The sequence below is a fragment of the Melospiza melodia genome, chromosome 24 (genome assembly GCF_035770615.1).
Source record: "Melospiza melodia melodia isolate bMelMel2 chromosome 24, bMelMel2.pri, whole genome shotgun sequence".
Taxonomy (NCBI): Eukaryota; Metazoa; Chordata; class Aves; order Passeriformes; family Passerellidae; genus Melospiza; species Melospiza melodia.
In genome coordinates, this window is record NC_086217.1 from 12390444 (window position 1) to 12413908 (window position 23465).

Here is a 23465-nt window from a genome sequence, read left to right on the forward strand (position 1 = left end):
GGAGCCTCTCCCTCTCTCCCTTTCAGGCTGAGAAGCTGCTGCTGCTGTGAGACCCCGACAGCTCTTCCTGACGGCGTGGAGGGGTGAACACGAGCCTGAGCTCCCACCTGCCGCCCCACCCGAGGCACCTGCTCTTGGCCTTCAGGTATGTGCTTTCCACCCAGCAGTCCTGCCAGGGGAGGGCACGGAGATGTTTTTGGTTGAGGATGAAGATGCTGCTTCGCATGGCTGTGCCTGGGGCAGCAGCTGCCAGTGTGGGGGCTGTGTGTGCCCCCTCACAGTACTGCTCACTGCACACTGGCTCCTCCACTCTGCCCAGCCCCAGGTGCCTGCTCAGGAATCATGAAATGGGAGCTTGAGGCTCCTCGTCCCTTGCTGGGTACAGGTTGTCCAGAATGTGGGATTAGAGTGGCCGTGCAGATGGATTCCCCAGCTGCACTAATCGGTTCAGAGGCAGCAAAGGCAGCTGAGCTCTGTGCATCACCTTGAAGCTCTTTTTTTTTGTCTTTAGAAAACTTTGGGTGGATGTTATTGCTCATGAAAGCAAGGGGCTGATCATGCTGGGAAGGAGCAGGCGTAGTGTGGGCTGGCACTATTATGCAAGCTGCCCACACGCCGCTGTGCCAGTGCACTCCGTTCCAGAACAACAGCACGCGTCCATGTGCCAGCCCCGAGCCACCCCCGGGTCTGCCGGAGCACGGGGTCCTGCTGTGCCCACCCTGCCCTGCCCACGGGCACTGCCCACACCCTGCTCCACCTCCTGTGCCTGCTCAGCCCCGAGCCAGCCGCCCCACGGGTGGGCAGTTTGGGGTGAAGGCTGCGTGGTCCTGCCCAGCCCCACATCACCGTGGATCCAGCTGTTGTGAGGGTCCTGGCCAAAGTGGGAGTACTGGGACTTTCTCCAGGACCTTGTCTGGCTCTGGAGCGTGTCTGGCTCTGGGGTGGGACTGTGCTGCTTTTCAGGGGATGGCAGACAGGTTGTCACCCCAGTCATAGTGCACACTGTGCCCCTGCATAGGAAGGGCCATGCCTTGTCTCTGGGGTCAGTGCAGCCATTGCTGCCAGCACCTGGGCAGCACAACCGTTGGCGCTCAGGCCACCAAAGCTCTTCCCCATCCAGTTTTCTCCCTGCTGCTTTCCTCCTCCTCTCCTGGAGCCTGCCTGGGCCCTGTGTGAGGCTCAGGGCTGCCGGCCATGGGGTGCGTGGATGCTGGTGCCGAGCTTGGGGCTCGCTGGGCTGGTGGGAGCAGCCTGGAGCCAGCACAGAGCCCCTGCAGGAACCCTCCCCATCGTCCCCAGGCCTGCCGGAGCAGCCCCGGGAGGAGAGCGCTCCTCCAAGGAAGGCTTGGAGATGAGCAATGGAAAACATCTGACAGGGGAGCCCTTGAGGCGCTTTTGTTGCAGCGAGTGGGAGTGTGAGATCCGCTCAGACATGAAAGGCTGAGCGGCTCCGTCCCCGAAGCCGCGGCGCAGGGGAGCACGGGGGGAGTGCGGCTGCACCGGGAGGTCAGACCGGGAACGGCTGGCACCGGGATCCCCCCGTCCCTGCCTCCCTCCCTTTCCAGCAACTAAATTAGGTCACACTTGAAAGTCAGTTTCTTGGCTGTGGATTTAATTTAGCTTTTCCAGGCTAGTTATCATATAATAAATTCCAGGAGATTTATAGAAAACATGCCCAGGGAGGCTTAGCCAGTGTGTAACAAGATTTGTGCCTCTTTCCTGCTGCTGAGCAGCTCTGGCGGGCGCAGCACTGCCGGCAGATGTGCGGGCAGGGCTGGCAGCCCCGGGGCAGCTCCCAGGGAGATGGGGCAGCCCCACAAGCGGGCTGGGGGCACCACCCCATGGTTCTGTGGGGCACGGGGGGGTCCCGAATGCAGCTGTGCTCTGCCCTGGCTTCCCACTGGCCATAAATCACCCGGAACAGGTGCATTCCTGCAGCCGTTCATCACTTGTCTCCTCGCCCTGACTCGGTGTGGGCAATGCCCATCCCAGCAGTGCCAGTGCGTGTGCCCAGCGATGGTGAGCAGTCAGAGGGGAGCAATTGGGGTCTCCCGGTGCCTTTCTGCTTGGGGGGTGACCGATGGTGTGTGGGACATCCCTGCTGGGGGGTACCTCGTGCCCTCGCTGCCCTGGCTCCTGGAGCACAGGGACCATTTGGCAGAGCTGAAATCGGCCTCTCCTGGCTCTCCCTGCTGCTGGGGAGGGATTTCCACGCAGCTGGGAGAGGCTGAGCATGGAAAGGTGCTGGAGTCCGGAGGGATTTGTGGCAGTGGCAGCAGGGCACTGCCGGTGCTCCGGCTCTGCTTCTTGCTAACGCTGCCCAATTAGTGTCTGATTAGTCACTCCGCGTGTTAAGGCATTAGGAACAATTAAGGGTGAGAAGAGTTTCCAGATGCAGCAGCAAGCGCTGGAGCTGGGAGCTGGCAGCTCCGCTGGCTGCTCCCGTATGGAGGGGGTCTGGCACACAGTGGGGTCGCTGCGGGGCCGTGGGGCCAGCGTGGCACTGGGGGCAGGGGACTGGGCAGCCCTGGGGCAGTGCCCACCTCTGCCATCGGCACTGCAGCCAGGGCCACGCAGAGCTGGGATGGAGGAAGCAGCTGCTGAGATGCCCATAGGTGAATGAGGGGCACAGCCAGGTGCCGGGGAGAGACTGACCTGAACCTCCTCACTTATCCTCCTCCTTACCTCAGGACTAGTATACGAATGAATTCAAGGTGGATTAGAATGAGCAGAATAACAGAAAGTTAGTCTAAATAAGACAGTTGATTTTGGCTCAACAAATTATAGCTCCCAACCCCTGACTTTCTTTATGTACTGCCTCCACCTAAGCTTCTATTCAGCCTTCACCCTAAGCAGCCTAGGCCTAGCCTTCCACCTCCCTGGGTTGGGTTTGCCCAGATCAAGTATTTATTTACTGCTGCAGCTGGGTGTGAGTCTGTCCCCCCGTGCACCCAGCCCGTGCCATCCTGGTGAGCCACTGGGGCTGGGGGAGCGCCTGGCTGGGAGCACAGCAGCGTCTGGGACGGGCCATGTGGGCACAACTGCTGTGACAGAGATGGCGCCGTGCTGTGACACCTTTAGGTATGGGAGAAGTAGCACAAATAGAGATGAATGTGACTTCAGAGCCCAAATGCAAGTGACTTCAGCTCCCCAGAAATAGTGCAGGGGGAGAGGACCTGGAGCTGCACTTCCTGGGGATGTTGGGGTGCTCCTGTGCCTTTTTCCCCTCCTGCAAGGTGGGCTACACTCCCACCATTGCCCCCCACCCCATGGTGCTGGTGAGGCCACCAGACGGGGGTCACGGAGGTGGCTCTGGCCAGCACAGGCTGTCCCTCCCCAGCACCAAACACCTGTGACGAGCACTCTGGGAGGGTTCCCTGCCAACCCTTGGGTGCCCTGGTGGTGTGCCCTGGTGGGGGCATCAGTGGGCATTGGTGCTGTGGCCGCCCCTCGTGAACCGAGGCTGAGTGAGCACCGTGAGATGCTGGCGTGCAGCAGGGCATGGAGAGGGGCACGGTGGCCTTCAGTGCATTGCAATCATTTCTCTCTGCTCTCCCCAGGGCGAGGAGCAGTGCGAGGACAGATGGTGTTTTTGAGTGACCTTGTAGCTCCGAGCCGTTCCCTGGCTGCTGAGTAACGCTGGGATGGGAGCCGCGGGAGGCGGCAGCGGTGCCACAACCTGCCCGGGCCAGAGGGAGCCTGGCAGGGAGCCAGGGCTGGGGAGAGCCGGGGATGGAGCCAGAGCCCGACAGCCCCAACGTGAGGGCTGTGGGGAAATTCCGCGTGCACTGCCATCCCCAGCTCCTGTGGCTGCGGGAAGTGCGCGGTGTAGGCAGGGGGGCTGCTCCAGGCTCCGGCTGTGCCTCCAGCCTGTGTCCCTGGCTGTTCCTCACCAGTGGGATCACTGCTCCGGGCTCCCTCCCTGTGCTCTCCCTTGGGAAGGGCCTGAGCTGTCTCCAGGAGCTGCAGCTGGCACGGTGCAGCCACAGCCGTGGTGCGTGGGGACACACCTGCGAGTCCGTGGTGTGCCCAGAGGGCAGCAGGCAGAAAGGCCTCTGCCATGTGAAGTTTCTGTCAGAGCTGCGATCCAGAACTGTGGTCCTGCGGGGACAGATGCAAGGGAAGGGAAAATTGCACTGCAAGGTGCAGCTTTGCTGTCGAAGAGTCACCCTGGGCAGGCTCAGCTCCCCTGGCACCCTTGCAGCCTCCTACGAGCTCCGTGCGGGCTGCAGCGCCGAGAGGTGCCCTAAATTGGGGAAGGAACAAGGAGCTCTTGGCACCCGCCTGGAGCATCATTTGCATTCGGCGCAGCTCCGGCTGCGAGGGAGGCGGGGGCCGGCAGCCCGGGGCGAGGAGCGGGGAGCGGGGCCGCTGCCATCTCCGGCTGCCGGAGCATCCCTGGGGCCGCTGCGCGGCGGCTGTGCCGTGGGCATCACCGTGCACAGGGCTCCTCGTGGGCGTTCTTCTCTCACTGAACTTTGTGCCCAAGTTCTCTGTCCGAGATTTGTGCCTTTCTTCACGCAGGAACGGCCTTCTGGCTTTGGGGCTGTGTGCTGGGGTCTCTGATGACCCACGGTGCAGCTGGCTGTGCCCCATTGCTTTGTGCTCTCTGGGGATGGAGAAGGGGCACGGGCTGAGGGGCAGCCGGGGCCGGGCAGTGCCCACGGATGGCTTCGGGTGGTGTGTGGCAGTGTCCCATGGGATGCTGGCTTCAGGCAGTGTGTGCCAGTGTCCCGTGTGTGCCAGTGTCCTGTGTGTGGCAGTGTCCCGTGGGATGCTGGCCCCTGCCCCAGGGCTGGCAGGGCGAGGTGAGCCGGGAGCATGCGGGGCTCTGGTGGTCCCCGAGCTCAGGGCTCAGGACCCCAAACTGTTGTGGGGTCACTGGAGGGAGTGAGCTGGGGGCCAAGGGCTCCGCTGTGCCTGGCGTGTTGGGGTGAGCGCTGTGCAGAGGGGCGGGACACAGTGCCCTGCAGTGATGGGGACACGGGGTCTGTCCCCTGAAGGGTCCGAGGCAGGATGGGGGTGCCCTGCAGCGCCTGGGGCAGGGTGGGATGAGCCCCAGGGCTGTGCCCCGTGTACCGCGGGCGCTGACAAGGTGCCAACCTTGTCCTTTTCCACGACCAGCTCCTCCCAGTGCCCATTCCCTATGGATTTATAGAGAAGCTTTGATTTGGCTCCTAGCAGCCCCTCTGTCCTGCTTCTTCTGTGTGCCGGGGCTGCCGCGCAGCGCCCCAGCAGCTCCGCTCATTTAACATGCAGCGAGTGTTGTACTCGGAGAAATTTAGACGTAATTTTTTTGTGCTTGCATGTAAATGTGGGTAGGTGCTGTCCTGATTGATGGCAATTAGCATTTTCTAACGGTAACAGATGTTCGGATTGCCAGGAGGCTGGTACCTAACGCCCACACTGCCATCTGTTCTGCTGGGCACTGCCTGGGGAAGCGGCACCAGCGCCGCGGACCTGCGGGGCCGTGCCGGGCTCTGTTTAACAGCACTGTGCAGGGGGGGTTTATTGTGGTTGTTTTTTTCTGGGGGAAAATAATAATAATAAAGACATTTTCGGGTTTATAAATAGTACGCTGTTTATTATGGGATGGAGCCTTTCCATCTGAACAGCAGCCTGGATTGCTGCACAGTTAGCAAAACAGTCTGGGCAGCGCGGGGAGCAGCTTTCCAGGGGGTGCTTTCCAGTGGGAAGGGGTCTGTGGAGTGGCCAGTGGGTGTTTGTCCCACCCCATCCTCTGCTGGCTCTCCATGGTGGGTGCTCGCTGCCTGTGGGGACAAGGGCTCTGCTGTGGGCATCACTTGTCAGCTCTGGGATGGAAGCAGGGAAACATCTGTGTGGTGTTTGAAGCTGTTTAAAGGTGTGTTTTAGGAAGAGATCCAGAGCCCTGAGCCCAGTCCCACTGTCTGGGCATTCCCACTGCAGCCCCTTTCCTCACCCAGTGCCTGTCCCTTCTCCTGCCTCCCTTTATCTGCAACCTTTTACACCCATTTTTCTTGTGCCAACCTTGTCCTTTTGCACGACCAGCTCCTCCCAGTGCCCATTCCCTATGGATTTATAGAGAAGCTTTGACTTGGCTCCGACCAGCTCCTTCTGTGTGCTCCTGGAGCAGCTCTCCATCCCCTGGCAGCCTGACCCTCCCAGACAGGGTCATCCCATGGCATGGATCCAGTGCCAGCCAGGCTGGCACAGCCGCCCTGGAGCGCAGTGACAGTCACACTCACACTCACAGGCTCATACTCTCACACTCACACTCTCACGCTCACACTCACACGCTCACACTCACTCACTCTCCTCCCAGATGCTGGAGCTGGTGACTCAGAGTCAGCCTGTGGCTGAGTAATGCACGGAGCTGTGCCTCCATGTGGTTCCCAGGTTGCAGCAGATGCTGCCATGCTCAGTGCTTTGGATTTGTGCTGCTCAGTCCTAGGGCCTGCCAGCCCCCTCCTGCTGCCCCCCATCCCACTGGGATGCTGCTGCTGGCCCAGCCACTCACGTCCCCAACTTACTGTGGGCTGGGCTGCATTGGGTACAGGCAGATCTTAGATACAGATCATGAGGTACGTTAGATTTTTCCTGTTTGTCGTGTTATTTCCACGCTGGTTTTCACTGAGCTCCTGTTCTGCATGGTGGGGGCTCGGGGGTCTTTCCCTGCCCTGATTCCTCTCATTTCCATGCTGTGCTTTCCAGTGCTGTGCCCCAGTGCAGTTTGATGTGATGTCCTGGGCTGGTTCTGGGGGGTTTCTGGGATGCAGGACATGGTATGTGACCCGGTGAGGGCATGGGAGTCACCACACTGGGCAGAGGAGCAGATTTGGGATGAGCCAAAGTCTCGTGCTCGTGTGAGAGGTTCAGCCCTTGCTGCAGTGCTGGCACCAAGGCACCTGGTGATGCCTGGGAGCTGTGTGTGGGGAAATGTGGGCTGGGGACGGGGATTTGGGCTGGGGATGGGGGTTTGGGCTGGGCTCGGGGATGGGTATTTGGACTGGGAATGGGGTGAGGGGCTCGAGTGCTTCTCCTCCACACTTTCTTTTTTTTCTGTTGGAAAACAAGCCTGCTTCGTGATTGTTTCCTTCCCCTGGCTTTTCAAATTCATCTGGGAGAGCTTCCCTGGGTGCTGGCAGAGGTGTCACCAGCCCGCCGGCTTGTGCTGCTCTAATAAAATGGCTCCGTAGCAGAGGGTTTGATCTATTTTTAAAGCGAGCTCCGCGCTGTCTCCTCCCGCCCTCCCACTGGCAGCCAAACAGAGCCCGAAGGCTCCTGGGAGCGCCGCAGCACCAGAGCCCAGGCCTGTGCCACGGCTGTGCCAGCTGCCGTGCCCATGCCCGTGCCCATCCTGGTCTCCGTGCCCAGGGAACGCTCCAGGGACAGGATGGGGCTCCCTGTGCTGCTGTGTCAGGGAGAGGAGCTCTGTGCGCGGTGTCATTGCTCCCAGCGGTGCTTGTGCTGTATAAATTAACGCAGGGAAACTTCTCTCTGCTGCTTGCAAGTTGGGTATTTTCTGCCTGTTTGATGCCCCGTTATTAAAACTCGATTTCTACGAATAACATCCTTTAAATAGAATTTGTCTTCCAGCAATGACTCATCGCAGAGCAGCAGCTCCTCGCAGGGGAAGGCAGCACGAGGGCAGGTCTGGCACTTGCAGCCTTGGGAATCCCCACATCGGTGCCCGGGGCTGGGGAAGCCACCCCGGTGTCCCTGCTGCCCATGCTGCTGCCCACCCTGCTGCCCACCCTGCTGCCCACCCTGCTGCAGCTGCCACCAGTGGGCTCAGCCTGGGGATCCCTGGTGCCCTCTGAGGTGCCCTGGAGCCTGCAGAGCCGCAGTGCCAGGGGTGATGGTGGCACCGTGCCGCTGTGCCCGTGCTGTCCCCTGGCACTGCCTGGGGATGGGGTGAGCTCCCAGAGCAGGAGGCTGTGCAGGACTGAGGGTGTGATGGATCTCTGCCCAGGCTGGCTGTGCCAAGCCCTGCCGGGCAGTGGCCGGGGCAGTCCAGCTGCAGGATGTGGGGCACGGTGAGATCTGCCCGTGTGTGTGTGTGCCCATCCTGCTGGCACTGGCTCTGCCTGCGCTGGTTCCCTTGATGGGGCTTCTTACAGTGTCAGGGACAGGAGCAAGAGTAGGAATTGTGCCAGGGAAAGGTGGATTTCAGGTGTTCTCTAGATGGGGGTCGGATGGAGTCCAGATGGAGCTGGCATGGACAGACTGGGGCTGGGGGCTCCTCCCCAGAGCTGTTTCACCTGCACGGGGCAGGTTTCCCCAGGGAGGAGGAGGAGGGCACAAGGCAATCTCCCAGCCCAGGCAGGGTCAGGCTGGGGCAGCTGCAGGAGGTCCTGAGCTGCTGCAGAAATGAGATTTCTCCGTGCTCTGGGCTCCTCCCTGCTCGCTCCGGTTCAGGGGCTCTGCCAGGATTATTATTCTCTCAGGTCTGACATCTGCTAAGGTGACAGCAGCCGGGGAGAGGGAAGGGATTGGAACAAATTTCTCATAAAAAGTGGCTAAGGTGATGAAACCATTACAGTGCCTGCATCCGGCACTCCATCACTGTGACACTCCGGGGACGGGGACGGGGACACAGGGATGGGGATGAGGGCTGAGGGCTGAGCTCCCAGAGCATTACCCTGCTGTGGAGCATCCAGGGGTTGGCATTAGCCCAGCAAGCCCGGGGGCTGTTTGCCACCAAGGTGATGGTGTTGGTGGTCAGGATGGATCACCCCTGGTTCCTGGGCATGGCATCTGCCAGGCTGACCATGGTGAGGCTGTTTGCTGGCCCACGTCCTGCCAGGCTCCCTGGGCCTTAAATCCTGGCAGTGCCTTCTCCTGCAGAGGTGCTGCTCCAGGGACCATGAAGAGCCAAGAGAGCTTCAGAAAAGGCAGCTAATCTGCAGACCATGCCTCAGAAATGGCTTTAATCCCTTATCCACCCCCACAGCCTCCTTCACTCTCAGCTAGAAGTGGTCACCCCTGTTAAGAGCTCGCTCCTGGGCTGAGCACTGAGCTGGTGGAGGAGGAGGTGCTGGGATGTGGAAGGAAAACCCTTTTTCCTGGAGGCGTTGAGCTATTCCTTACCGTGACCTAGATGTCAGTTTAATGCTCCGACAAGTCCCAAGACTCACATATGAAGTTGCCCAGGGGAAGAGGATATTTCAGGAGCACAGAAGCTGCTCAGCAGTGGTAAAGTGCACGAGCTTTCCCTGGCAGGAGCCGTGCTGAGCCTCCGTCTGCTCGTGCCCGCCGTGCCAGCCGTGGAGCGGTGCCCCCTCTCCTCGGGGTGTGAGCGCGGTGCCCGGGCACGGGAGGATCGGTGGTGCCCTGGCACACCCTGGCAGTGCCCTGCAGGGCCCCTGGTGCTCCGGGGCTGCTGGTGCTGCCTGCCCGGGGTGCAGGAACGGCCCCTGCTCCATCCCCTGGCTCCATGGCAGGGCTGGGTGTGGGCTGCCAGGAGGAGCACGGTGCAGGTGGAGGATGGCCAGTGCCCTGCTGGGTAAATCTGGCTAAATCTGGGTAAATCAGTGCCAGTGCCCTGCTGGGTAGATCTGGGCTTGCACACTCACCCATCACTGTCTCCCTGCCCATACCCAGGTTGTGTTCCCCCTTTCTCCCTCACTCTGTGCCTGCTGGATTTTTGGGTGCATTCCTGGGGCTGTGCCAGGGGTGGCCCTGCTGGGTCCCCCCTCTCTGTGCCAGTGCCCTCGTGGCACAAAGCACAGTGACAAAGTTGGTGCTTCCGTCTCGCGTTCCCCCGCACCTGTGAGTTCCCCTGTGGATGATTTAGAGCTGAAAGCCTGGGCTCTGGCACTGGGAGAGGGTTCCCGAGATAAAATAATCTCTGCCAGCAGCTGAAGTGACAGAAGCCCCATTAACAGCAGCATATGCCTGGGAACACCCGTGCTGAGGGGAGCAGGGGAGCAGCAGCCCACAGGAAGGGGGGAAGGGGGAGCTGGTAATTACTCTGCTGCCATTGGGATGCTGCTCGCTAATTTACAGCCTTGGAGGAGTCGGGATGTGCTTCTTCCTCCCGAGCCTGGGCAGGGCTGTCCCCTGGTGCAGGCAGCCGTAATTACCCACATTTAACTGAGGCCTTCTAAATGCATTTGTCTTGCAGCATGTGAGTGTGATTGCTGAGAATGGAGCAGGAATGCAGTTGTGGCTGGAGCAGGGCCCCGTCCGACAGCGAGCACGTGGAGCTGGGGCTCCCCAGCTGTGCTGGCAGGGGGGGACACTGCTGACAGGTGGAACTGGGGGTTCTGGGCATCAGCAGCACCTTCCCTCCCTTGCTGTCCTGACTGGAGTCTGTGCTGGTGGGATGGATGTGCTGACAGGAGGAACTGGGGGGATTTGGGGATTCTGGGCATCACCAGCACCTCCATGGCTGTCACCCCTGCCCCATGGCTGCTGCCCCCCTTCTCCGTTAGGCTGAGTGTGGCTGTGCCCTGTTCTGGCTGGGGTGAAAGGCAATGGGCAGGGAAGGGCAGATGTGCTGGCACCACGCTTGGGTCTGTGCTGGAAAAACAGGAAATGTGCAGGGAAGAGCTGCAGAAATGGTTCATGGGCTGGGAAAGCTGCTCTGCTGTGGGAGACAGAGCCTAAGTAGGTTGAACTTTTCATCCAAGAGAAGTTTAAGAGGTGGCTTGATGATGTGGGCTGTTTTAGCTTGTGATCAAGAGATGTCTGTGGGTACAGAGCGCTCTAATTTAGCAGGGAAAGGCTCTGAAAGCAGCCAGGCTCTGAAAGCTCCATGAGACAAACCCTGACTGGAAAGAAGTGCATGTTTTTATCAGGGAAGGTAATTAACCACTGGAATGGCTTCAGCCTGTGGGGGTTTCTCTCCTGCTTGCTGTCTGTGGATCAGACGGGGATATCTGTCGGGGAGGAAGGCAGCAGGGGATGAACACAGCCCTGGAGCTTTGGCCTGTGCTCCAGGAATGCATTGCTAGGTCCAAGGTCTGTGTCGTTCCGTGTGGGTACTTGAGGGTGCTTGGAAATGTACAGGAGCATCCAAGTGTGGATTTCTCGTGATCCCCCTCAAACCCCTAACACAGTTTCTCATGATTCTTTAAACAATAATTATATCTAATCACATCTCACAATTATATCATTTATCACATTCTGGCTACACAGGTGCAGTTTCACACGATCCAGCAAACACAAGGCCCAACACTTCCCAGGGCCTAACGAAGCCTGACTTTCTTCTAACTACAACTTCTTCTAACTCTTCAAATATAGAATTTTCTATGATTTTAAAATCTTTTCCTATCAGATGAATCTATCTGTCCTGCAGCTCTGGGTGCCCCAGCCCTGGCCATGGGCACAGGCACTGGCAGCACGGTGCCAGGGCTGCAGCTGGCACCCAGCATGGCACCGGGGGTGACACAGGGCAGGAATATCCTCCCCTGTGGAGCAGGGCTGGAAATAGCCCCTGAGTCACTCTCTGGCATTGGACCATCTTCCCAGGTATCATCGTTGTCCAAGTAATTCTGAGTCTTTCCTCCTCCCTGACTCTGCCAGGGCAGTGCCACAGGACAGGTGCTCAGTGCCACAGGACAGGGAGCTCAGTGGATTTCTGTCACTCCCATCCCCTGGGGCAGTGTGTCCCCTCTCCCTGCTGCCAGTGCTCACCCACTGGCTGGGGCACCACAGGTCGTGCTGATCTCGGTGTTTCTGAGCCTGGAAACTCTGAGGTCTGGAGAAACTCAGAGATCTGAGCCTGGAAACTCATGGTCTGGAGAGCTCCTGTGAAGGCAGAGTTGGTCCCTGCCACGGAGCAGCCCTGTCCCTGCTCTCAGGGTGTTGGCAGCATGGCAGAGCTGGCAGGGCAGCACAGTGCCAGGCTGGCTGAGCTGTTACCCCACATGTCTGTGCATCCCCTTCACCCTGGATCCAGCTGCTGGTGGGACTGTGGGCACTGGCCTTCCTGCCTGGGGAAAGGGGGGCATGGCATGGGAAGGGTTAATGCAGGAAGATTTTCACCCCCTGGCATAAACAGCACCGAATGCATGTTTGCCTTCATTTGCATATTGAAACATATCCTAAAGGCCCCTCTCGTTTGGAAAGTTCTGTTTTTTACTCCATCTTCCTATAGAAGGGAGGAAATTATTCATAATTAAAAAGCAATAATAATGCAGAATGAAGGAACCCAGCTGTATAATACCCAGCACAAAAGGGGGAGCGTGGGGAATCTATTTTTAATGGTTTCCACAGCAACTGCGATTTTGTTTACAGTGATTTTCCTCCTGTGCTGTGAGGCTGTTCCCAATTTACATTTTTGAGGAGCCCCTGCATGGGAGGCCCATCACTGGAGGGTGCTCTGGCGCTCGGGGAGGATGATGAGGAGAGGAGATGGGCCTTGGGGAGGATGATGAGGAGATGGGGCTGTGGAGTGGCTGGGCGTGATGAGACCTGGCTCCCTGCAGGGGCTGTGGGCCACCAAGGGCTGGCAAAGCCCGGCTGGGGACACTCAGAGCTGCCTTCTGGGAGTGCCTGGTGACCCCACACTGCTCAGGGACACGGCTCAGGGACACCCACTGCCCCTGGGCACAGTCAGCAGTGCGGGTCCCTTGGGAAGGCTGTGCCCGTGTTGGTGCTGTCCCTGGGCCCAGGGCTGTGTCCTGCTGTCCCTTGGGGCCCAGATCTATGTCCTGGTGTCCCCTGGGCCCAGAGCTCTGTCCTGGTGTCCCCTGGTACCAGAGCTCTTCCCCTGCCCTGGTTCCCCCATGCATCCAGGTGTGATTTGCTTTAATTCCAGCCTCACTCTGAGAGGCAGGGCAGGGCTGGCTCTCAGTGCCAGGGCCCCAGGTGCTGATTCTGGCCCTGAGCACCCAAGGGCAGTGAACCTGCAGTCCAGGGTGTCTCAGGGCTCACCAGGAGCCAGGTGATCCCAGCCAGGCTGCTCAGGGGCACTGGCCCCTTCCATCTGCCTGATGGGAAGCTGCTGCCTGGAGATCAGCTCCTTCCATGAACCAATAAAGGAAGGGCTTTATCACCTGTTCCAGCTAATTTTCTGTGGTTTGTAATGGCTTTGGGAAGCAGGTAATTGCAGCGATTGCATTCCATGTGTAGCATTAAAGGGAATTGAGGGGACTGTTTGTTAATTAGCTGTACTTGTGTGGAACCTGAAACATATTAACCTTCACAGAATCCCAAACTATTAGGGATGAAGAAGGGATTTAATGATGGGAGAAGCAGAAAAACAAAAAGCAATTAGGGCTCTTTTTCCCAGCATCGCGGGCGTGCTGGAGGGGGAGGGCTGGCAGAGCAGCCCAGCGCCGGGGGAGGAAGGAGGAAGGAGGGAGGGACCCTCGGGGCTGACAGGGATGAGGGATGAGCAGCAGCAGCCTCCTCCGGCGGCAGAGGGGGAGCAGCGCACCCGGGTCACCTCCCAGTGCCGCCCGTTCTCACTTCTGCATCGTCTCTGCTGGCACTCGGGCGCTCGTTCCATTTGAAATTCCTGAGGTGCTCTGGGATGCCCTGGGGAGCAGCCATGATATTTGCTGGAAAATCCTTTCCTTAGGATTTTTCCTCCTGAGAAGCTGAGAGGCCTCAGGAACAAAATGTAAACATTGATTATCTGCTGCTGTGGGATGCAACAGGTGCGTCTGGGATTGGTCTCATGTGGTTGTTTCTAATTAATGGCCAATCACAGTCAGCTGGCTAGGACTCTCCGAGACAGAAGCTTTGTTATCTTTCTTCCTTTTCTATTCTTAGCTACCTGCTGATTAAATCCTTTCTTCTATTCTTTTTGTATATATATAATATATATAAAAATATATCTTATATATTATATTATATTACATATAATACAACATAATATATATCATAATATATATGGTATCATAATATATATGGTATCATAATATATATCATAAAATAGTATATATGATAAAATAGTATATATCATAAAATAATTAATCAAGCCTTCTGAAACATGGAGTCAGATCCTCATCTGCTCCCTCTTCCTCGGACCCCTGTGAAGGCGGTCACAGCCCTGGGGTGCAGCTGCGGCCTCAGCACCCTCAGAGTGTCCCGGGGGGCTCCAGCCCCCCCAAGGCTGAACTGGAGTCAGGGGTTGATGGAGCTGCCGGCACTGAGCGGTGGGCAGGCCGGGATTGCTGGATCTGGAGCCGCTGGAAAGTATAAATAGTATAAATAGTGTGTTTCCATGGTGACCGTTCAACAGGAACTCTCCCTTCCCCGGCCGTGGAGCCCTGGCTGCTCCCCCCGGTGGCAGAGCCCTTCGGGTGTTGGTTGTCATTCCTCGGTGCAGGGGCTGGCGGTGGTGGCAGCGTCTGCATGGCCGGAGTGGGGCTGGAGGGACTTTCCTGGCCCTGGGACTCCCCTTCCTGGGGACAATCCTGGATTTTCCTGGCCCTTGGATTCCCTTCCCTGAAGACAATCCTGGATTTTCCTATCGTTGGATTTCTCTGCCTGGGGACAGCCCTGGTTTTCCTCGCCCTTGGATTCCCTTCCCTGGGGACAGCCCTGGATTTTCCTGGCCCTTGGACTCTCCCTGGGGAAAATCCTGGTTTTCCTCGCCCTTGGATTCCCTTCCCTGGGGACAATCCTGGATTTTCCTGGTCCTTGGTCTCCCCTCCCTGAAACAGCCCTGGATTTTCCTGGCCCTTGGACTCCTCTCCCTGGGGAAAATCCTGGATTTTCCCGTCCTTGGATCCCCTTCCTTGGGGACTCCCCTCCCTGGGGACAGCCCTGGATTTTCCTGGCCCTTGGATTTCTCTCCTTGGGGATAACCCTGGATTTCCTGGCCCTTGGGTTCCCTTCCCTGGGGACAGTCCTGGTTTTGCCCGTCTCTGTGCAGTACCACCATCTCTGTGCTGTGCCCACCGCGGCACCTCGTGCCCCAGACTGTCAAAGGCTGTGCGGGCACGGGGAGCCCTGGGACAGCCCCAGTTTCCTGCTGGGAGCCCTGGTGCCTTTCCCCGTGCTCGTTAATACCCATCAGCGCCGCGCAAACAAACTCCCTGCTCCATTTATTCCACCCAGCTCCCGATTTAATTAGGTTTTCCAGTTTTCTGCTTGTCCTGGGCCGATCACTCCTTAAAACAGTGGAGAATTAATTTGCACCTGCTGTCAGAAACCGTCTCTCCCCAGTTAGAAAAATAATTAAGCCATCATCACACATCGGGGGTAATGAATCACCGCGCTCAGTTCCCTTCACAGGTCGTTTGTTTCCTTCCACACTGGCAAAGAAGGTGCAAACTAAATGTGAGCAGCTGCCAAGTTACCCCCTTGCCTCACTGTCCCGTGGCTCTTGCAGCTGGGCTGGGCCTTGGGGAAGCTCCTGAGCAGGGCTCAGTGGTTTCCCCATAGCCCAGGGGTGAGAGCACCTGGGTTTGCTCTGTCCCGCTGCCTGGGACCCCATGGAAGGTGCTGGAAGGGAAAAGGGAGATGTGGCAGGGGCTGGACCGGTGTCACCCCCACCTGGGGTCAGCCCTGGAGCTCAGGTTTGATATAAATGTGTTTGAGTGGACTCAGGTGCTGGAAGGGAAAAGGAGTCATGGCAGGGGCTGCATCCCCAGCCCAGGGTCCCTCCCTGTGTGGGGTCAGCCCTGGAGCTCAGGTTTGAAATAAATGCGTTTGAGTGGTGCAGTCTGGACCTGCTGTAGCACCAGGGAGGAACTGATCCACCTCCGTGTATGTGCACGATGTGACGTGATCAATGCCACACCAAGGTAATCACTGATTGATTCATGGTTTGGGTGTAAATGTGCCCCGGGTTTGGGTCAGGCAGAATTTGCCTCAGGATCAGCGTGGCCGAGGGCGGCTGGAGGCTTTGTCCTTTCACCCCGTGCAGGAGGGCTGTGCTCACCGTGGCCAAATGGGACTTCAGTCACCGATTTCAGGAGCTCTGTCCCTGTGCCCTCCTGGTCCGTGCTACCCTTGGGCCGTTCCCCTTCAGCTCCTGGCAGGGCTCCTGTGCCAGCTGTGTGTGTGGGGCTGCTGTGGTGCTTCTGCACATCCTCTGCAGCTTCCAGAGAGGCAACGAGGAGGCACCACATGCTTGGAGAGCTCCCAGATCTCTGCAGGTGTCTGGAGCAGTGGCCAGGCTGCGTTTGCCTCCTCTCTCTGACAGACTGGGCTTGGTTTCTCCTCGGGGTTCCCGTGGGCACCGGGGATGTCCGAGCCAGGAGCCTCCTGGCCTTGGGGTGGGGAGATGTCCTGGTTAAGCCAGGGCTGGGGCTCTCAGTGCCTTTGTGATGCCCACGGGTGGGCACACAGCTCCGGGAGCTCCTGTTCTCACTGTGCTGAGCAGGGCTGAGCTCTCACCTCTGCTGGTCCCAGCTCACACCTGCTCCCACCGTCACCGGTGCCCACTCCAGAGCCAGCTGATTAAATTAAAGTCCTAGCGAGTTTGAATAATTTTCCCTGTGAAATGTGGCAGATGGCCTCCATTAGGCGTCTGCTCCCAGCATCTGCCAGGATGTGATCGGCCCCTCTTTGGAAAAGGCACAAAAGGGATTGGGAGTGGAGAGCCCTGGGAACGGGAGCCCGTCCCTCCATCCACGCAGAGGGAATCCAGCGCTCCTGTGGAAGCAGTCGGTGCTGGGGAGGAGCAGCATCCATGGGGTCCTGCAGCCCCTGTGCCCTGCCTGGTGTGGGGAGAGGGGAGGGGGCTGCTGCCCCTGCTGCCCCTGCAGCCCCTGCTGCCCCTGCGGATTCCTGCAGCTCCTGCCCCATCAGCCCAGCTCACCCTGGGGCAGAACGGGTGCGGGCAGGGGGCTCCGGCCCGGGGGTCTCGGCCCGGGGGTCTCGGCTGCGGGCAGCGCTGGGGCCGGCAGGGGGCGGTGTGTGCCCGCGCTGGGGGCTGCGGGACCCCCCCACCTCATCCCGGGTGTGACCCTGAGTGTGACCCCATGTATGACCCAGGGAGCTGCAGGGGGACCCCAAAGTGTGACCTCTGTGTGTGACCCTGGGGAGGTGCCAAAGGACCCCCGAGTGTGACCTCTGTGTGTGACCCTGTCTGTGATCCCAAGTGTGGCTCCCACGTATGACCTCTATGTGTGACCCCGCGTGTGACCCCGAGTGTGACTCCCGTGGTCTGGGGCACAGTGGCACCCCGCAGCCCCCCTGGCAGCAGGGCAGATCAGGCTGCACTGGGTGTTTGCAGCTCCAGGCAGGCAGGCAGGGACGCTGCTCCACCCCAGATCCATGTGGGCTAAGGTTTCCCTCCAAAACAGCTTAATGAAGCTGAAAAGGCTCCAAAGCTGCACTGGGGCTGCTGCAGGACAGCTCTGGGGTGCAGAGCTGGGCTGTGCAGGGCACCCCGCTGTCCCACTGCCTGCAGGAGGCTGAGCTCGGCTCCAGGTCCATTACAGGTAGCATGGAGGCTCAGCTCCTCCCAGGGCTGCAGCAGGGTGGGATCATGCAGACGGGGTCTGGGAACACGCTGAGGAGGAGGATGAGGAGGAGGAGATGGCTGTGAGCTCAGATAATCCCGGGCAGAGCCGTGGGTGGCTGTGCTGAGCACCAGGGAGGGACGTGGAGGTGAGAGGATCCCTGGAACCCATCCTGGTGCAGAAGGGAGCTCAGAGCTCTCTGTGCCTCTGCTGTGCATCCCCCGTGCTGCTGTGTGTGCCCTGCTTACAGAGGTGTTCCTGCTCATTTAGCGGCTGTGGTGTTCTTTTAATTAAATTAGCATCCTTTAATACATCTTGTCCTGCCGCCACAGCTTAATGTCTGTGCAGCTGCAGGAGCTGGGAGAGGCTCCAGGGCCTGTGCTGGGTGCCCAGCCCGGCTGGGGGTGCTGGCATGGATGAGCCAGCCCTTCTGGGGCTCCTGGCTCCCATCTGTCACCTCCTGCAGCCTCCTGGGCCTGCCAGGAGTGGGAGCACAGGCAGATCCATCCTCACAGGTGCCTGGTGCCACTGAAGCAGGGTAAGGGGTGCGGGTGTCCCTGCAGGGGCCTGGGCACTGATGGGGCACCTGCAGAGCCCGTGGGTGCTTCAGTCTGGAGTTTCCTCCTCTGGAATGTGCTAAGGGGGCTCCCGGGGCTCACCTTTCCCTGCTGCCACTGCCAGGGCATGGAGGGGTGGCACTGGCATTGCTGGCTGTGCCCACAACTCTGGGGTGGCACTGGCATTGCTGGCTGCGCCCACATCCCCAGGGTGGCACTGCCCAGCCCCAGCCGTGCCACAGAGAGGAGCTATCACTACTGTCACTGTCCCTCTGTCCTGCTGCAGGTGTTGGCTGCAGTTGTCCCCGGGCTGGGCTCCCCCTGCCTCCACTGCCAGTCGGGGCTTGTCGGCCGCATCAGGAGCGGCGGGTAAAGCGTTCCGGCGCAGGAGATAATTGAAAATCAAAAAAGACTTTGTTAATTTGATTAGGCAGAGCCATAGTTGAATTGTTCTTCATCAAAAGAGATTTAATTTTGACGTGCAATTAAATCCTTGTGCTGTGCCGGTGCCCTGCACGTTCCCAGCGGTGGGGTGGCTGGGCAGGGTCTGCAGGATGGGCTGGGGCTGAGCTGGGGGCACCAGGGAGGGCACAGAGGGACTGGGGGTGCCTGGCAGGGGTGACAGGACGAGAAGGGACTGCTGTGGCCAATGCTGGGTGTTTAGCACTGACCTGGAGCCGCCGTTTAACTGCTTTAACAAATTCTGTTACTGCAGAGACAGCGCTGTGCCTGCTCCCCCTGGGGCTGTCCCCTGCCCTGCCAGCCCCCATCTCCGTCCCCCTGCCCTGCCAGCCCCCATCTCCGTCCCCCTGCCCTGCCAGCCCCCATCTCCCAGCGCTGAAGTCCCTCTGTGGGTGGGGAAGGCTCTGGTTTGCTGGGGAAGGCTCTGGTTTGGTGGTTTGCTGGGGAAGGCTCTGGTTTGGTGCAGCAGGAGAGGAGCTGTGCTGCAGGATCAGCACCCGCGGCCAGGCAGGAGCTCCCTCCCACACAGGCAGCTCTGGCTCGGGGTCCCCAGGAGCTCCAGCCCCTTCTCCCCAGTGCCCCCCATGCTGATAAGGCAGAGGATTATCAGTGTGGCCGGGCTGAGGTGCCCCAATCCATCCCCACTGCTGGCAGTGACGGTGGCAGCTGGAAACCCCACACTGGGGGCTGTGGGTTTACATCTGTCAGTGAGGGCTCGGTGGGATGTGACAGAGCTTTAAAACCTGGGAAAAAACGTCTGAGAGGCTGCTCGGGCAGGAGCAGAGAGAGGCCTGGCTGTGAGGGGCTGCCCTGCAGGTGATGCCAGGCTCGGTGCTGCCCTGGCAGGGCACTCTCTGAGGTCCTGGGGTGCCATGAGCTGCCCCCACACCCTGCGTGCCCCTCTGCTCGGCCCAGCACTGCCAGCGAGGCTGGAGCTGCTGGCACCAGGGGCTTTGGGCTGCACAGATCAATGCTGTGAGACTGCATGGAGCCACTGGAGATTGTCTATCACAGCCCTGCTCCTCACTGCCAGCACAGAGGTGCTGCAGGAGGGCTTTCAATCCCTGTGCTGATGGGGGTGCCTGGCACTGGCTCTGCACTGTGCCTTTGCTGGTGGCTGCTGGGCAGTGAAGGTCTCAGGATGTTCCAGCTGTGGGTTCTGTGCCCAGCCTGTCTCCCAGGGCTGCTCAGGGGAATTCAGTATTGATCGCCCCATCCCTCTCTCATGGCTCCCTGGGGCTCCCTGCCAGGCCCCGTGCCAAGGTGGGTGACCTGGGCAGGGACAGGTGTGACACAGGACCCTCCCCTCCTGCACTGCCCGGCCGCTCCAGGCACAGCTGACAAACCTCGGGCTTTTCTAATTGCCTTTGAAAGTGTGAACCAAGAGCCAGAGGCGCCACACGAGGGCCAGAGCCCCCGGTGCCTGCAGCAGGAGCTGCTGGAGGATCAGAGCGGCGATGGGGACGTGCAGAGCCCTGAGCAGGGCAGCCCTGGGGGGAGCCAGGGGCTGGGAACAGCAGTGAGCTCTGGCACAGGAGTGCGGCACGGTGGCTTGTGCACAAACAGGATTTGTGTTTCTGGGAGGGATGGTAGCACAGCTCTGTGCTGTTTGTGTGGAATTCAATCCCCGTCCCTGAGTGCTGGTCCCACATCCTCGTCCTCACAGCGGTGGTGCCCATTCAGCAGGGGCAGGTTGTGGAGCTGCTGCCGTGTCTGGATGACGGGCTGTGGTTTCACCCTTGCTCTGAGCTGTGGGTCCATCAGTGGCTGCAGGATCAGCATGGATGGATGGATGGATGGATGGAATCCATGGATGGATGGACAGATGGATGCTGGTTCCCACAGCATGGGCACAGGGAGATGAAGGGGAGCAGGGTGGGCATCCCCCATCCCAGCCCCTGGCTGCCCTGCCCTGTGCTCACCACTCCCATCTTGGCTTGTTGCCTCATTTGTTCTCCTGTAATTGAGCGAATGCGCCGTGGGCAGCACTCAGCCAGCATCCACTCGACTGGGGGAGGCATTGATAGCACACTGCACAGCAGAGCTCAGCCTGACACTGTCAGACCACCCCAGCCTCAAAGCTGCACTGTATTCATGATGGTTTGATTTCTCTTGCTCTGGGGACTCCGACTTTGATAGATTATGATGCGCTACCAGAGCAGTCTGATCCACTGGAGCATCTTCCTTCCAGAACAGGCATTTGCCACCAGAGCCCAGCATTTTCTTGGTCTTTTTAGAGTGAAAAATGACGGCATAAAGAAATCTTGAGCTTTGCACAGTTCAGTCATCCAGAATTAGCAGCTAGAAGGTTGGTTTTTGCTGGTGGGGGCTGTTGGAGGCAGTTTACACCGAGCTGGTTCCTGGGTGCAGTTTGCTCCTGCGGCAGCACCAGCAGGAGCTGTTAGCACTCCACAAGTTGGAGTTTCTGCTGCTGGTTCCCAAATCCCTCTGCTCCAAGGGAGCCCCCACTCCAGTGCTGTGTCGTGCTGCTGTTCCCTCCTGGGGTCTCTTTGTGCCCCCCTGCTCTCCTGGTGCTCCTGGCACTTGGAGATTTTGCAGTGCAGGTGCAGGTGCAGACCCCTGGCTGTCCCCACTGCCAGGGCACAGAGGCTCTGGCTCCTGAGAGCAGGTTATCCAATGTGCCAGGAATCACAGCACAGGATGCATTTCTTGTGTGTGACCATGCCAGGGCTGCTGGATGCTCAGCATCAAGCACAATCCCCCAAAGGACTGGTGGGTCTGGGCTGTCACACTGCATTGTCTGGTACTTTTGCTGGTGCTTTGCAGCTTCAGCCTTCTCTTGGCTTGTCCATGAGCTCTGTGGGAAGGGGAGAAGTGCTGGGCACTGTGTGTGGCTGCCAGGGTGGGCAGGGGCTCGGTGGGCAGTGGGGACAGGGATGCCCACAGCCTCCAGCCCTGCTCCAGCTCCTTACTGACCACAGGAACCTCCTGAGCATCAGGGCTGTGGAACACCTTCTCTTCCCCCAATGTGTCAAAACAGCATTTTTCCTCTGCCTTGTTCTCGGAAATGTTTGAACTGTTTTTGCTGAAACTTCCCTCAGAATTCCAGCCCGAGGCAGCTGCTCGGTGTGGGGAACATCAGAGCGAAAAGCCTTGCTCTGCAGAAAGGCAGAGGCGAGGGAGGATGGGGCTGATGGGGCTGGACCCGCAGCGCTGGGCAGCCGAGCTGTTTACAGAGCCCGGGGAGCCTCTGAGGAGAGCCAGCACTGCCTGCATATCAAACCAGGAGCTGCAATTACCCACAGAAAAGGGCGTTTTTATAACGCTTTTATTGCAGTCTTAATGAACAAATAAAGAAGTGGAGAAATCTGCACATGCATTTGCGAGATATAAAACTGACTGAATCGAGATGAAGCAGCAAGAAGTGTTGGCTGCTGGCCTTTCTGCTGGGTGGGGAAAACAAAACTGCAAGGAAGGGAAAGGAGAGTGGGAAGAATGCTGAAGTGCATTATCTGGGAACAGGGGTGCCCCAGTGAGTGGTTGTGAGTGGTTCCTGTGACCCTGTAAGAGGTACAGGGTGGCTCAGCAGAGCTGTCTGTCGTCCTCCCTCTGCACTGTGCTGGGGGAATTTGCAGGGATTTCAGAAGGCAAACTGGGAAAGAAATTGGGAGTTGGAGAAAGGTAGAAAAGCGTGGATTTGGCCTCAGAATCGCTACAGGCAGGAGATGCTGCACTGCTGGCATTTGGGCACTGGCTGGGTACCACATCGAGCCCCAGCATCCCTCACGCAGAGCTTGGGGGTGCTGGGGGGACAGATAGAGTTTGGAAAGCCAGCAGGATGTCCCCAAATACTCTGGGCCAAGAAACACACACGTTAAGAGCAGTTTATGTGGTGCCAAGGGCCATGAGGTGCATCAGTCACTGCCAGAGGGCTGATGGCAGGAGGGGCAGGGTGGGGATGCGGGCAGAGCCACAGCCAGAGCTCTGTGATGGAGCTGCTGTGCTCGTCCCTTTCCTTCTGCTCTGCCCAGGGAGTGCAGAGCACGGAGTTTGGAACCCGCCCCACAGCCTGTCCGTGTCTCAGGGGTGCCCTGGTCCCCTGCTCTCCCACCAAGGTTCCCTCTCCCTCTCTTCCCCGTTGGCACCAGTGGGGCTCCTGCCAAACGCTTCCTGGGATGATTTATGATGCTCCTTCAGCTCACTTCGAACTCTGGCTTCTCCTTCTCTTCAGTGGAATTTAACTTGTTTGCCTGGAATATTAATAATTAAACATCAAGGAGTTGCATCCCAAGCAGGCTCCTCAGAAGTGTTTGTGATTGTTTGCAAGCGCCCAGCGCCGAGTTGGGGCGGCTCTTTGATGGGATTTTGCTGCTTTCAAACCGCTGACACCAGTAACCCCATAAATTAGCAGCTGATGGAGGGAAATCTCCTGGCTGCAGCTGTGGGTTTTTATGGTTTGATTTGTTAATAGGAGTTTTGGGTCACGGCCAGAATTCCTTACCCAGCTCGGGGAAGGGTTTGCCCCACAGTGCGGTGGTGAGGCCGGGCTGGGCCGTGCAGGGCTGGGCTGGCAGGAGCTGCTCTCACCCCTGGGAGATGCTGCTGGTGTCTCCTCTGGGGGCTGCTGCCGTGGGTGCTGGGAGCGGAGGGCTCCGTGTGCCCACCCTGTGCCCACCCTGTGCCCACCCTGTGCCCGTGGCTCTGACCAGGCAGGGTGTGAGGGCTGGGCAATGGGACAGGGCTCTGCTGGGTCAGTGGGACATCCTGCAGGGATGGGGTGTCTGGGGCAGGCAGAGGCTGCAGCCTGAGGGTGATGTTTGCGGTGATGGTGTTTTCTCTGATGCAGTTTGCTGTAATGGAGTTTGCTATGGAGTTTGCTGTGGGTGATGTTTGCTGTGATGCAGTTGGCTGTGATGGTCTCAGCTGGAAAAGGGGATTCTGCCTCCTTTCCCTGCCCTCACAAGCTCCTGGTGCCAGGGCAGCTTCTCAGGTGTCCTTTTCCCTCTGGTCACCTTCAGAGCATTGAAGCGGTGGCAGCAGGGAGCTCGCAGGCTGGCATTCAGTGCCTGGGCCGAGCAAGGGGCAGGACCCAGCCCTGTCCCTCCTGCCAGCACACACATGATGAGCTCAT

The 23465-nt window shown here is 58.9% G+C and overlaps 1 protein-coding gene across 10 annotated transcripts in view; it reads left to right on the forward strand.

Moving 5' to 3' along the window:
- RBFOX3 (RNA binding fox-1 homolog 3) overlaps positions 1–23465 on the forward strand; it is a 121836-nt gene that overhangs the window by 60693 nt on the left and 37678 nt on the right. For all 10 annotated transcript variants that reach the window (XM_063176076.1, XM_063176070.1, XM_063176078.1 and 7 more), the window contains exon 2: positions 27–145. The gene's annotated coding sequence lies outside the window, so the exon portion shown is untranslated. The remainder of the gene's footprint in view (positions 1–26; positions 146–23465) is intronic.